General features: G+C 40.3%; 1 protein-coding gene across 4 annotated transcripts in view; it reads right to left on the bottom strand.

Moving 5' to 3' along the window:
• The window catches only part of EXOC4 (exocyst complex component 4), an 827540-nt gene that overhangs the window by 780916 nt on the left and 32306 nt on the right, over window positions 1–14318 (bottom strand). The window lies entirely within an intron of this gene.

Below are 14318 nucleotides of genomic sequence, written 5' to 3'. Positions count from 1 at the left end.
TTTTTCTGGAAGGTTGCCTATCTCCACTTCATTTAGTTGTTTTTCTGGGGTTTTATCTTGTTCCTTCACCTGGTACATAACCCTCTGCCTTTTCATTTTGTCTATCTTTCTGTGAATGTGGTTTTCCTTCCACAGGCTGCAGGACTGTAGTACTTCCTTCTGCTGTCTGCCCTCTGGTGGATGAGGCTATCTAAGAGGCTTATGCAAGCTTCCTGATGGGAGGGACTGGTGGTGGGTAGAGCTGGGTGTTGCTCTGGTGGGCAAAGCTCAGTAAAACTTTAATCTGCTTGTCTGCTGATGGGGAGGGCTGAGTTCCCTCCCTGTTGGTTGTTTGGACTGAGGCAATCCAGCACTGGAGGCTACAGGCTCTTTGGTGGGGCTAATGGCGGACTCTGGCAGGGCTCACACCGAGGTGTACTTCCCAGAACTTCTGCTGCCAGTGTCCTTGTCCCCACAGTGAGCCACAGCCACCCCCTGCCTCTGAAGGAGACCCTCCAACACTAGCAGTTAGGTCTGGTTCAGTCTCCTATGGGGTCACTGCTCCTTCCCCTGGGTCCCGATGCACACACTACTTTGTGTGTGCCCTCCAAGAGTGGAGTCCCCACACCATTTCTTAAAGGTAGAGTACTACATAATGAGCCAACCAGATGTATTTGGAAGTTTTCTTACACATATTTTCAAAAATAAATCCACGTGGGGAGAGGGGGAGGGAGGGGCGATAGATACTACCAACAAGGATTTTTTCACAGAACACCTACTATTATCTGACAGAACGTTAATGTTCTAACTCACCACAGTTAGAAACTGCTCATACAGACAACAGAAATCTGTTTGAGTTGAAAACAAATATTTCTTTTAGGATTACAAAGATAAGCAAACATCTACAAAATGTTTTAACACATGATATCGAACAGGACAGTATGCTTCACTATTAAAAACCTATCCATTTAGGAAACAAGTTCTGAAAAATATTTCCTTAACTCAATAAAATAGGTCAGAGGTACAGTTAAAATGTACATAATCAAGAATCGTCTGGTGCTTTCAAGAAAGAAATTTGCCTTGAGTTGAGAGATCAACCTACAACAAAGGAAATCTTTGTAATTAGAAACTACAAGTGCCCTTAAATTTTCTTTCCCAAATGTCTATTTCTCATTTTCATTTTAGTTTAAACTAGGAATAATCATTTCATAGTTAAGTGTCTTCTACCAGTCTTACTCAAGCTGATTAGGTAAAAAGATCTAGTTTTGTGCTTTAACACGAACCAATGGAAATGTCTTTAAGTAACATCAAAGTCAGCCATTCTCAACAGCTGCTTCATTGAAAAAACGCTAGAAAAGAAACCACTGATCTTTATTTTATTTTTTTGGTTGAGGGAGGTGAGATACACAAAGGTGAATGACAACTGTAACTGTTTCTAAATAGAACTAAGGTCCAAGCCAAAAAACAAACAAAAAAATCTTTCAAATTTAAGCAAAAAAACCCAACCTGATAACTAAACCATCTGCTGGCTAATATTTTGGCAACAGTGTTCCCTACAAAAAGCAAATGTGTTGACACTGTTGAGTCCAAAACAAATATTTCCTTCAGGGCTCTGATAATTACATGGTTCCAAAATGTTCTATCACTTTTCAATAGGTCAGTACACCTCCCTTAAGGGAGCATTTTTCTAGTAAGACAACATAACCATCCTGAAAATGTTGCCTTGGCCCAACTTACAGATATAATAGAAAGATATGAAATTAGGCTATTCTAGAGAATCGATACCATCCCTTCCCATAAGTATATAAAAAGACACAAGTCTGAACACCCTCAACGAAATAAGAACACCAAAAATCTTTGGCTATGAACAACAAAAGAAACATGCCTTGGAACCTGAGATTTACTTAGCACCCAGGTCACCAGCCTGCTGCCATGGGCCCCTGAACTGTGGGAAGGCAAACTCTGGTGTCTTCAGGCTCTAGTCCTCAAGACAGTACTCTATCTAGAATTCTCCACATTCAAGCTCAGGGGGTCCCAGATGGGCCCAAGAAGCCTCGCTCTGAATCAAGTATGATTCATACCCATCTCAACACAAGCAGGGAGGATGTTTCTCACAAGAATCCCAAATCATTCACTTACCAAACATTCCCGTTTAGCTATACCGTATTTCCCAATGCAGAGATTTTATTCTTTATCAGACAGAAACTGGTAAAAGAAACCAAATGCAAGTTTAAAAAAACAAAAAAAAAAAACGTGATTTCATGTATTAGTTTGAAATACGAAAATTACTGTTTTCATGAGTCAAAAATGATCAAATATCGGCTGTTTCAATCTAACAGTTTAAGGAGCCAGTCTGAAAGCTTTGATGCATCTAGGAAATCACTGTACTTTATAGAATGTTGTGGCCCGTATAGAGTCCTAAGTATTTAACTGCATAGAGAAACTAGCAACAATTTTACTTGCAGAATATAGTATCATATTATATGGGATATAAAACACAAGCATGTGACCCCAAAGGATTTTGTGCACAAAACTCCTACCTGTTAGATATAAACTTGGTAATAGCACTTAAAAACTTTCTTAAGGATAAATGTAATCCGCTCACTTGTGTTTATAGCATGACACGAGCCACCACATGTGGCCTAAGTAGAGGACGGCTTAGACTGCTCTGCACGCACAAGTGGTTGGTGGAGGGAGGAAAAGAGTATGGGACTTACAAGGGAGAATAAAGGGCTCAGGCTACTATGGAGGTTTCAGGGAGTCCTAGGGGTCTAGAGGAAAAACAGAATCCCTGATCCCAGCTTCACTGGAGAAGATAGAGGTTTTTGGCTCCCTAGGGTTCAGCTTGGCCTCTGACTGAAGGCCTCAGGGCTATTGACAGTTTGGTACTTAAGACAGACTTCCCAAGAAAGCTGCATAGGGCAAGGCCGAGTGCCTGGAGCAAGAACACTTTTTTTTCCCCTAACTCCTCAGCTTGTAGCCCATCAACAACGATCAAATCAGGCCATCAAAAAAGCCCATTCTTAGAATAAGTCAGTTTGCTAACATAATATTGATCAGCCGCATTCAGGTGCCCCTTCTTCTCCCTCAGGAAGCCCAATACCTATTATGCGGACTCAGCAGGCTCTCACCACTACGAACAGGATGCTAGCCACCTCCATTCTCCCTTCATTACTGCCAGGGTTATTGCATGTTCTTATTTAATAAACCTTCATCAGCTCAAATGGAGGGTTGTTAGTAGTTGAGGTAACAGCCAAATGATAATGCTCCAGAGAGGTATCAGTGCTTGTTGGTGCATTAACAAAGAGAGGACAAGGGCTGAGGTCAAGCACGTGTCAATGTAAATGAGGCGATAGTAGGTACTAAAGGCTTAATGCAATAGACTGCCTGGGAGATAATGGAATTTACAGGATAAAGCAAATGAGATGAAGTTATTGATAAGTGAAGGAAGGGAGGGGTGACTGTAAAATCAAGTGCTGTCAAAGAAAAGGCCTTTTACTTGTGAATTTCTCCTGTAAAGGATCTTCAAATCTATCTTAGAAAACAAAACTCAAGAGATCAAATGTGCCTTCCAACTTCATCAAAGATCTCATCCTATGACTGCCATGAACCACTGACTTGTTCTAAAAGCATACCAGTCTACTAAACTATTCTTAAGCTTTTTTGAGGGTTCTCCCTTATTTTTGGCTTAAACATCAGGGCATTCTACCACATCTAATTCCCATATTTTATTAAAGCAAGTCTTTTTTTTTTTTCTCTTGTAAAGTATGGGCAACCAGGTCTTCTAAAATAGCCATCCCATTAGCACAAGCCTCACAGAATGACAGTATCCGAGAAATGAAAGGTAAGAATTTTCTATTTTCAGGGGTCTTTAAAAGTTGTTAAGACTGAGGCCCCATGCCAATTTTACATATTTTTTTAAAAAAGTGTGGCCCAAAAATGTTTTTCTTAACCTTTTTCTTTCAAATTAGAAAAGTAACAGATGTGCAATCAAGAAAACTTGAAAAACAAATCACAAGGAAAAAAAGATCCATATTTTTACTGATCAGATAAAATACATTTTAAACTGACTCCTTCCAATCATTTTCCACACAGAGTTTTTACAAAAATACTGTTACTTTTCAATATGCTTTTTTCATATGGAAATATTTTGGGACCATCTGCCCATCACTAAACATGATTTTTAGTATTTTCTTGCTAGTCCATAATATGAATATTCCATAAATGACTTAAACCAACTCACTATACTTAGGTAACTGCTAATTTTTTTACTTCCATAAACCTTACTGTGATAATTATCCTTGTATACATATTTTTGAACACTTCACAAGTAAAATTCTTAATTCTTTCCTTAACATAATATTCAAGAGGTAGAATTCCAAGTCCAAAGTTATTTAGGGTTTCTGATGCATAATGCCAACTTAAGAGCATTATTTTGTTCTAAATGGACTTAACAACTCTGTTCACAATCACTTTCCTGATGAAATTAGACTATACCTAATACCTTATAAGAACTGTAATTGCTTATGGAGAAGCTCATGAAAAAATCCTTCTTTGTTCCTAATTTTATGATGCCTTCAATTCTCAGTTCCCATTGTTACCAAAAGCTCTAGGCCTCTCTGTACACTGGTGCCAAATCAAATCTCAGAATCTCAGAGACAGAGTTTGGGGTGAAGTAGAAAAGAATAGCTTTATGACTTTGGCAGGCAAAGGGGGCCACAATGGGCTCCTGCCTTCAATGTGTCCCAACCCAGCAGGATTTGCTGAGGGTTTTATAGCAGTGGTTGGGGCGGGGGGCGGGCTCAGCACTTCTCAGCACTTCTACAGCTCTTTACTAACATGAACTATTAAAATCCCACAAAAGAATGTGAGAGGAATACAGCTTTTTTTCATTTTAAGAGCTAGGCAACCACAAGTAATTAGTATTGGGATGGATCTCAAAGAAAATAGACTTCCTTAGCAAGCTCCCCCTGTCTTGTCAAAGCCAAGCAAAAACTACTGATGGGCATTCTCAGACCACCACCAGGTTGAGAGAGGGCTCCCAGCAACAACAGGCGCTGCCATCTGCTGCCATTCTTACACATACATTAGGGTCCCCACCTGGCCACAGACTGACCAGTCAAAATCCTGTTCGAGCAAATCCATACGTGAGGCTGAAACCAGACATAAGAAGGGTGATGTCAGCAAAGGACTTGTGTGTTATTCTTGACTGAGATCATTCCTCCTACAGACTTGAAGTGTGTAAATGCAAGCATGTGTGCCTATGGTTAACCTGATTCCAACATGTAAGCATTATTGATGGTAGAGCCAGGAGAGAAATGCTGCTCAACATCAGAAGCCCCAGACTACCACTTTCTTTTCACCTGGCCCCGTGTGACAGTGATGACTATCATGCTACCTACACCACTGTAAATTTCTATACTGCCTTCTGTTTCCCAAAGCACTTTACCTGTACGAAGTTTCATTTTTATTCTCACAACCATTCTATAATGTACACGGAGTAACTATCTGTATATCCACTCTACAGAAAAGGATACTGGAAAACAGAGAAAGTGATGCATCTGTCTAACCTCACAGAACTAGTGGGTTGTTGGGTCAGGACTAGAATTAAGAACGTCTGGCTTTTCAACCCATTTTGTTTTTACTATACCATGCTGTACCTAGACACCGCTTGTCAATAAATAAATTTATTGCCCCAATTTCAATCCATTCAATCCCAGCAGCAAGTCAGATAAGAACACACAGTAAAGATACAGAAATCAGAGCACCAAGATGACAGCTCTCAAGAGTTCCAAGTCAGCTCAAACCTGGAGAGCATCTAATTTAGCCATTCAACAAAACTCATATTGACCAAATAATCAGGCTATAAAATCAGACTAAGAGCCAAATACTCATCAGCTCTATCCAAAAACTGCACTAGAGGACAGCAACAAAGTAACTTCAGTCAACCTACAACATTACTACATAAAGGTCAATATTGCCATGTGATGTCTGTCTTACACAAATATTTGGTTTCAAATGTAAGTGTTAAATGAAGTCAAGGACAATTAGTTTTGGTCTATTGCATAGCATAGGCTATACCCTACACATCACTGGTTCCAAATCTGTCTGAACATTGGAATCCCCTGGAGAATGCCAACAATTACTGAAGCTAGCGTCCCACCCCCAGAGATTTCAACGTCATCCGTCTAGGCTGCAACCTGGGCTTTAGGATGCTTGAAGGATTCCCTAATGTGCAGAGTTTGGGAACCACTGCCTTACAGCCAAGTGAGCCAGCTGAAAACTGCTGAACCTTATGAGGTTTAGTGAAATAAAACAATTTCTATTTGCTTTAAAATAAGAGGCAAATGAAGAGCAGACAGAAAGAGCAAACTAAAACTAAAGGAGAAGGAAAGCTATTACAATAAGCCAGTGCCTATCAAACAGTGTGGCTTTTAAAAACCCCAGCCTTCAAAAACAAACATAAATTAAAAGGGCAATGAGCGGCAAGAAAAATAGTTACTACAAAGCCCTGTACTTTTACTCTCTAGGAGAAACATAACGCTGCCACACTGAAGCTACTTACTTAATTTGGGATCCAAAAACCAAGGTTACTCATTTACTAACTTTATCTTCAGCTTTTCCTTCATCTTTTTGCCAAGAAAATCAGATGTAGGTGTTTGAGGGAATTCAGGGTTCCCAAATGCAGCTGAAAGCAGCTACGGCTGACCAGAAAATAGCACACCATGGGCTTCCCTGGTGGCACAGTGGTTGAGAGTCCGCCTGCCGATGCAGGGGACACGGGTTCGTGCCCCGGTCCAGGAAGATCCCACATGCCGCGGAGCCGCTGGGCCCGTGAGCCATGGCCGCTGAGCCTGCGCGTCCGGAGCCTGTGCTCCGCAACGGGAGAGGCCACAGCAGTGAGAGGCCCGCGTACCGCAAAAAATAAATAAATAAAATAAAATAAAATAAAATAGCACACCAGACTACCCCACTCCCAGCCCCCGTATTCCTGGAACTCCTGTTGCACTGATCATGATATGAGATGCTGTTTATTTCTTCATCATCTGTCCCTTCCTCCTAGCACGTAAGCTCCTTCAAGTTTAAGGCCACCTTCACAGATCCACATAGAAACAACACAAGTAATCAACAATGGCATCGTCACATTCATTTGTCCGTCTATCAAAATATGTGCCAAATTCTTTGCTGACAAATTATTCGTATAGAATACTGGCATCAGTCTTTCAGATCAGTATTCTACACTAGGAACAGATGGGCTTTAACGGTGGCTGTTTCATTATTGATCATGGATACATTTTTTTTTTATCATGTAGGGAAATCTATATGGAATACTGAAACATTTTGCAGTCACTGAACCACCGTCAAGTTCGGTCCAATAGGTTCGCTAGAGTTTCGGCTCTGATATTCCCAGTGCTTTCACCTCAATACCATTCCCAGAGTCAGGGTAGGAAAAATCAGCCCTGTGAGATCTCAGAATCTTTCAAGCCAGATGAAAGGAATATGCACTTTGGCCTCTTTTTTCTTATACATGAATCAGTGGATGCATGGTCACCCCTTGCCTGCCCATAATTTGAGAAAAGAGGCATTAGTTTATTTGCTGATGACACAGTTTTACTGGCACCAACAGGAGCAACCTCATTGGTCCACTGGTCCTGCCATCTAAGCAATGACAGAAAGAATGACTGAACATCAACTACTCTGATACTAAAATCAACATCTGTTGATAAGCACTCTCTTATAGTGAGCTGGCTTGTATCTGATTACAATACCCAAGAGTCACCTAAGACTAGATTTTGCAACAAACTGGTCTTGGATAGTTTACCAACAAATTACATCACTCATAATTGGACAGTCAGTGGGTACCCATCGAACATATACTTGATGTAAGCTGAAGAGGTGATGACACAGAAACTGAAATTTGTTCATGCCAAATCCCGAAAATATGGCCTAGAGCTCTGGGGTCTTGATCATCCATCTGTGCCTGTGTTAGAGCAGACTAGACTTGTTTTCCGAGAAAAATCCTATCTCTGCCTGCAGGAATTCTTTGACCATATAAAATGTGGAGTGGTCTTTCATTCAGGGCAAGAAGAAAAGGAATCAAAAATGCCTAACTTAGCCAGCCCTACTTCAACTCTTATCAGCTCAAAACAAGTCCACCTCAGACGGGTTTTTGACGGTATAACATGATAGCAATCACTACATCCTTTCTTACAGTATCAGTAAACATAATCAATTATAAATAACATTTCTAAGGTCTTACTATGTATACTGTGCGTACTTTACATACATAGCTCAATATTTCATTTAATCCCTTCAACAACTCTGGGGGCATACAATTATCCTCAACTCCAACTTTCAGCAAAGTCAAATTAAATAAGGAGCCCCAAGTCATCCAGCTAGTAAAGATCAAAGCTGGGATTCAAGCACAGGTCCACCTGACCCACACTAAGACCCATGCTGACATTCGCAGCCTTGAACGTTGTACAACAATTGCAAAGCCTCTTGTAAACTAAAAGTATTACACATATACCTATTTTTATTATAGGATCTTAAAAAACTATGCAATTAAATAGCTGTTTCACTCTCCTCGCCCCAGAGGTGGCCACATCTTCATAGGGTAAGTGAAATAATTCCACCATACCATTCTTTCAGCAAAGCACTCTGGGATCCTCTGGGAAGAAGGCAGCCAACATATATATGTTGTTATTATAATTATCATAATAATCCTTATCTGACTATACAGCTATGGATTCTTTTAAAAAAGGCATATAAATTTTTTTAAAGACAAAATGATCAAGAGACATTCAAAATCTCTACAATCTCAGGAAGCCTTAGAAATGAAAAATTTATTTTAGTCACAAGCCTTGTGACTGTCAGCTAAAGTGCTTCAAAACTACTCACACTGACTTGGTTTCCACTGATTGAATGCAATTATGAATTGACTTCTATGGGTTGATAAATCAGAACTTGTGTAAGTGGTTTTCAAAGCTCATCTGTGCAATTTCAGTTCGATGCAGACTTCCACACAAAATTCTCCTTAAAAAAATAGTTCATAAAAATATCAACTATCATGAAATACCTTCCTGGTTAGCTCATGCCACTGGGAAGAAGCTGTTCTTACATTAATAATTCTTCCCAGAATTAATCAGTCATTGTACATTAGAACCAGCAGCTGGAGTGTTTTGAGTGATAATGAAACCTGTAACAAGGCATCTTCAGCCGTCTTTTCAAGACAATAAGGGAATTAAAATTTCAATTTAAATGCAGAGGTTTGAAACACGCTTCACTGGCAAAATTACTTCAATTAATGTGAGTGGAATACAAAGGACAAACTGCAGAAATGTGATGCAGCAACCAGAAATTATGTCATTAATGCGCTTGCATCAACCCAGCACAATGACTGCAGAGGTCTAATTTAAACCGTACATATCACAAAGCTACAGGCTACAGTATTAATCAAGTCTCTGATTTCAATATGACGGATACAGGCTTCTTGTTGGATCACTTTTAGCTTTTCATAGGCTAACAGCAGCTGCTTACCTTGAAGGAGGAAACAAAAGGCCATGCCTATTTGCAGACATCCCCTGTCATGACAATTTATTTTATGCAATACTCAAGTTATCAAAAGACATAAATATCCCATCTAGAAGCCAAGTCTATAGCTGTCAGCCCAGGCTGATGGTGAAATAGGAATTGCAGGAGCTGACAAGAGCCATGGGTCACCACTGATTTATTTACTCTGAATTTATTAACCTGAGTAGGGATTAAATTACTGGGCACCTGCACCTGCCTTAAAAATGGAAAGACAGGGCTTCCCTGGTGGCGCAGTGGTTGAGAGTCCGCCTGCCGATGCAGGGGACGTGGGTTTGTGCCCCGGTCCGGGAGGATCCCACGTACCACGGAGCGGCTGGGCCAGTGGGCCATGGCCGCTGAGCCTGCACGTCCGGAGCCTGTGCTCCGCAGCGGGAGAGGCCACAGCAGTGAGAGGCCCGCGTACGGCAAAAAAAAAAAAAGGAAAGACAAAATCTCTTGATGAAAAGATCTAAGCAAATCAGAGGGGTTTGAAAGACTAGATTGTTCTGTCTTCACTTTCCTCTGATGTCTTTTAAAGGAAATTACTTTTTCTTTTTATTTATCTTTATTTATTTATTTTTGGCTGCCTTGGGTCTTTGTTGCTGGGCATGGGCTTTCTCTACTTGCAGGCGAGTAGGGGCTACCCTTCGTTGAGGTGTGTGGGCTTCTCATGCAGTGGCTTCCCCTGTTGCGGAGCACAGGCGCCAGGCACATGCGCTTCAACAGTTGTGGCTCACGGACTCCACAGCACAGGCTCAGTAGTTGTGGCACATGGGCTTAGTTACTCCGCAGCACGTGGGATCTTCCTGGACAAGGGATCGAACCTGTGTCCCCTGTATTGGCAGGCGGATTCTTAACCACTGCGCCACCAGATAAGTCCTCCTCTGATGTCTTTTAGCAAAGATTTCCATTTGGACCCTTGAGATGCCTTAAGTAGATTTTACTTCTAATAGCACATAACCATGGGGAAAGGAAATGTGATTATTTTCTCATATGAAGTCCAATCAAAGAGCAATTATAGACCTTACTATTTACTCATATACAAAAGACCAAATTGAAGAAAATTTCCAACCTTTTGAGCACATCTTACATCCTACCTCCATGAAATCTTCACTGTATATTAGAATATGCTAAACCCCCTGGTCATCCAAACCAACTACCTCCTCTGGAAAATGGGAAGGACATCAGAAACCTATCTCTCATAGGGTTGTTGTGAGAATTCAAAGTGTTAACAAAGGTAACATACTTAAAATGGTACCAGCACACAGTGAGGGCTCAACACATATTAGCTATTATTATAATTATTGTTTTTGTTGTCCATTTAAATATTGCAGAAAGGAACGGTTAGAAACTAGAGAACCTTGCCATTAAAAAAACAAAAACAAAACCTAACAAAAACCCCAAACCAGAGGAGAAAAAAATCAGACCAGAGCTCCTAGAGAGGAATTTTCCTTTTCTCTGTTTAGTGGTATCAAAGTCTTCCACAGAGTTACCCGTTCGGCTAATCATCTGTGAACTCTGACCATGTGAAGTACATTATGCTAAGTACAGGGTAGACAAAAATAGGTAAGATGTAGTCCCTGCCCTCAATGACCTACCACACGAACAAAAGCAATTATATTTCAGTGAAATACACACAACTTATGGAGACAAAGAAAAGCATCTACTCATGTCAAGTATTCTTGCCACAATAAAAATATATAATAATTCTTTTTTAAAAAAAGAGAAGCATCTAATTACCAGGGACATTCAGAAACTTGATGAAATTTGAGCCAAGTCTTAAAGAATAAATCATCATTTTCCAAGCAAGCAGGATAAGGATTAGGTTCAAGAAAATTTACGATTCATAAACAATAAATCTATCACATCCCTATACATCAGCAACAAATAACTAGAAATTATAATTAATAAAGAGCCACTATTTTAAAAAGCAACCAGGAGCTGAGAGCCAGAAGTAAAACTAACAAAATACATGTACTGTCTCTAAGGAATACATTACTAAGCATTATTATAAAGCACATAAATTAAGACGTCAATAAATGAGAGATACCCTTTTCTGAAAGACCTGATATTACAAAGATGAAATTCTCCTAAATTTAATCAAAATACCATCACGCTTTGCATGGAACTTGACAAGTTGATACCAAAATTCATATGGAAGAGAAAAGGGCCAAGAATAGCACAGACAGTTCTGAATAGCAAAGTGAGGGAATGTCTTCACCTGCTATCAAGATATATTATAAAATTATAGTAATTAAAACAACATGGTTTTGGTGCAGATACAGACAAGACCAACTGAACAACATAAAGAGCTCAGAAACAGACCCATGCACATGTGAAAACTTGGTATGTGACCAAGGTGGAATTATAAATCGGTAGGAAATGAATTCAATAAATGGTCTGAGCCAAGTGGCTATATAGAAGGTAAAATCAGATCCCTAGTTCACACCATATATGATAATACATTTTAAATAGATTAAAGACAATGATATAAAAGATTCTCTTTATGACAGTAGGATAAAAAAATTTCTCAAAATAAGTCACATAAAAAAGGAAATAAAGAATGAAAAACATTATTGAATTAAATTTTAAAACTTTTTAATAAAAGACACCCTAAACAAAGAGATATACTACCAACTGGGAAAAGATATTCACAATCCATCTAAAAGACAAAGGATAAGTATCCAGAGTACATAAAGAACTACAACAGAAAAAGAGGAACTTCTGGGAAATATCTCTCTCACACTTACTCTTTTCTAGAGGTGACTACCCTTCCTTCCCACACAACTCCCCAGGACCACCCTTCCCCCAACAAAATAGTTTTAGTTGGAACTGACAATCACAGTACCCAAGCTGCCTAAACTAGATCTGACCCCCATTTTTGAATTAGAAGATTATTTTCCTCTGCAAAGCTGGAAAAATGTAAAATACAGCTCACAACCCTTCTTTTCCCCACACACCCAAACCCCGCCCACATGTGGAAGAAAGTCTATAGTAAAACAATGAAAAAACATGCAAAAACATACAGATGGCATTGCACATATACTCCTGTTCTTTTAGCAGACTGGTTACATGAGTACAGCAATTCTTTTACCTAAGCTAGCTAGAGCTGAATTTCTATAACTTACAGCCAAGAATTTAAAGAAGTATTTAATGAGGTCCTTAAGTCAAAACAAACAAAGAAAAGACAGTGTTCATTATTAATTAGCTCTTAAATAAATTTGCCCTTAAGGAATAAAGGCTAATCCTAAAATCTGAAATCCTAAAATGAGCATAATTAACACCAAAATAAGTTCTAACAACCTTTTTTTTTTTTGCAGTATGCGGGCCTCTCACAGCTGTGGCCTATCCCATTGTGGAGCACAGGCTCCGGACGCGCATGCTCAGCAGCCATGGCTCACGGGCCCAGCTGCTCTGCGGCATGTGGCATCTTCCCGGACCAGGGCACGAACCCGCGTCCCCTGGCAGACTCTCAACCACTGCGCCACCAGGGAAGCCCTAACAACCTATTTTTAATATGTGGCACTTACTTAAAAGCAGGCCCACTACAAAAAATCATGATTCAAATAGATGTGTAAATGCTACACAAATATATATAAGCTTATCTGTTCTGATTGCTGAATCTTGAATATTTAGCACATATATGCCTTCCTAACACATAAACCAACAGCAAAGCTAAAGAGGTGCCTAATTTTTTTGTTGGACACCGTATAGTCATCATTAAGGAAGATAACATTATAAAGATACTGAAAATACCCAATTATTTTACCACTCCAAAGAAAAGACCATTATTAATCTCCCTCCACTGTGGAAACTGACTATTCACTATCACACTACCTGGTTTTAATATATGAGAGAATATCACGGCACATCTCATCTCTTGGTTACCAAATTTCCTTTAAAGCTTCTTATGACGGACTTAGAGCAAAATTCCTCTTGAAAGTCTGAATGAATTAGAACCACTTAGAGGATTTAACCTGTTTTTCTCCCACTAATTCCTCTCGGTGTTTTTTTTTCCCCCCCAGTGCTACAGCCAATCTAATTTGTTGAAACAAAGATAAGGGACTTTCACCTACTGTGAAAAGAAAATCCAAATACAGTCCATCTACTCCTGAGTGTTTCCGTAGTCGCCAGACAACTTTGAGAAGGAAGTAGGGAAGTTTGTGTGGAAAGAGGAGGTAGAATGAGCAGCCCTTGCTAATAGCCACAGGGCCTAGGAAAGTTAGTGCTTTTAGGGAGCAAGATGTGTATTTTTTTTTTTTTTTTTTTTTTTGCGGTACGCGGGCCTCTCACTGTTGTGGCCTCTCCCGTTGCGGAGCACAGGCCCTGGACGCGCAGGCTCAGCAGCCATGGCTCACGGGCCCAGCTGCTCTGCAGCATGTGGGATCTTCCCGGACCGGGGCACGAACCCGCGTCCCCTGCATCGGCAGGCAGATTCGCAACCACTGCACCACCAGGGAAGCCCTATTTTTTTATTCATTGTCTTGACGCTCAGCCACATGTACCACAAGCTGCAACCTTCTCTGAATTTTCATTCCTAATTCAAAAAGTAGCAAAATGGGCTTCCCTGATGGCACAGGGGTTAAGAATCCACCTGCCAACGCAGGGGACACGGGTTCAAACCCTGGTCCAGGAAGATCCCACATGCCACAGAGCAACTAAGCCCGTGCACCACAACTACTAAGCCTGCGCTCTAGAGCCCGCGAGCCACAACTACTGAGCTCACGTGCTACAACTATTGAAGCCTGCATGCCTAGAGCCCATGC

The sequence above is a fragment of the Monodon monoceros genome, unplaced genomic scaffold, assembly GCF_005190385.1.
Source record: "Monodon monoceros isolate NGI ecotype Baffin Bay Population unplaced genomic scaffold, NGI_Narwhal_1 Super_Scaffold_2, whole genome shotgun sequence".
Taxonomy (NCBI): Eukaryota; Metazoa; Chordata; class Mammalia; order Artiodactyla; family Monodontidae; genus Monodon; species Monodon monoceros.
Note: the sequence above shows the minus strand (reverse complement) of the source record. Positions and strands in the feature narration are given on the sequence as shown.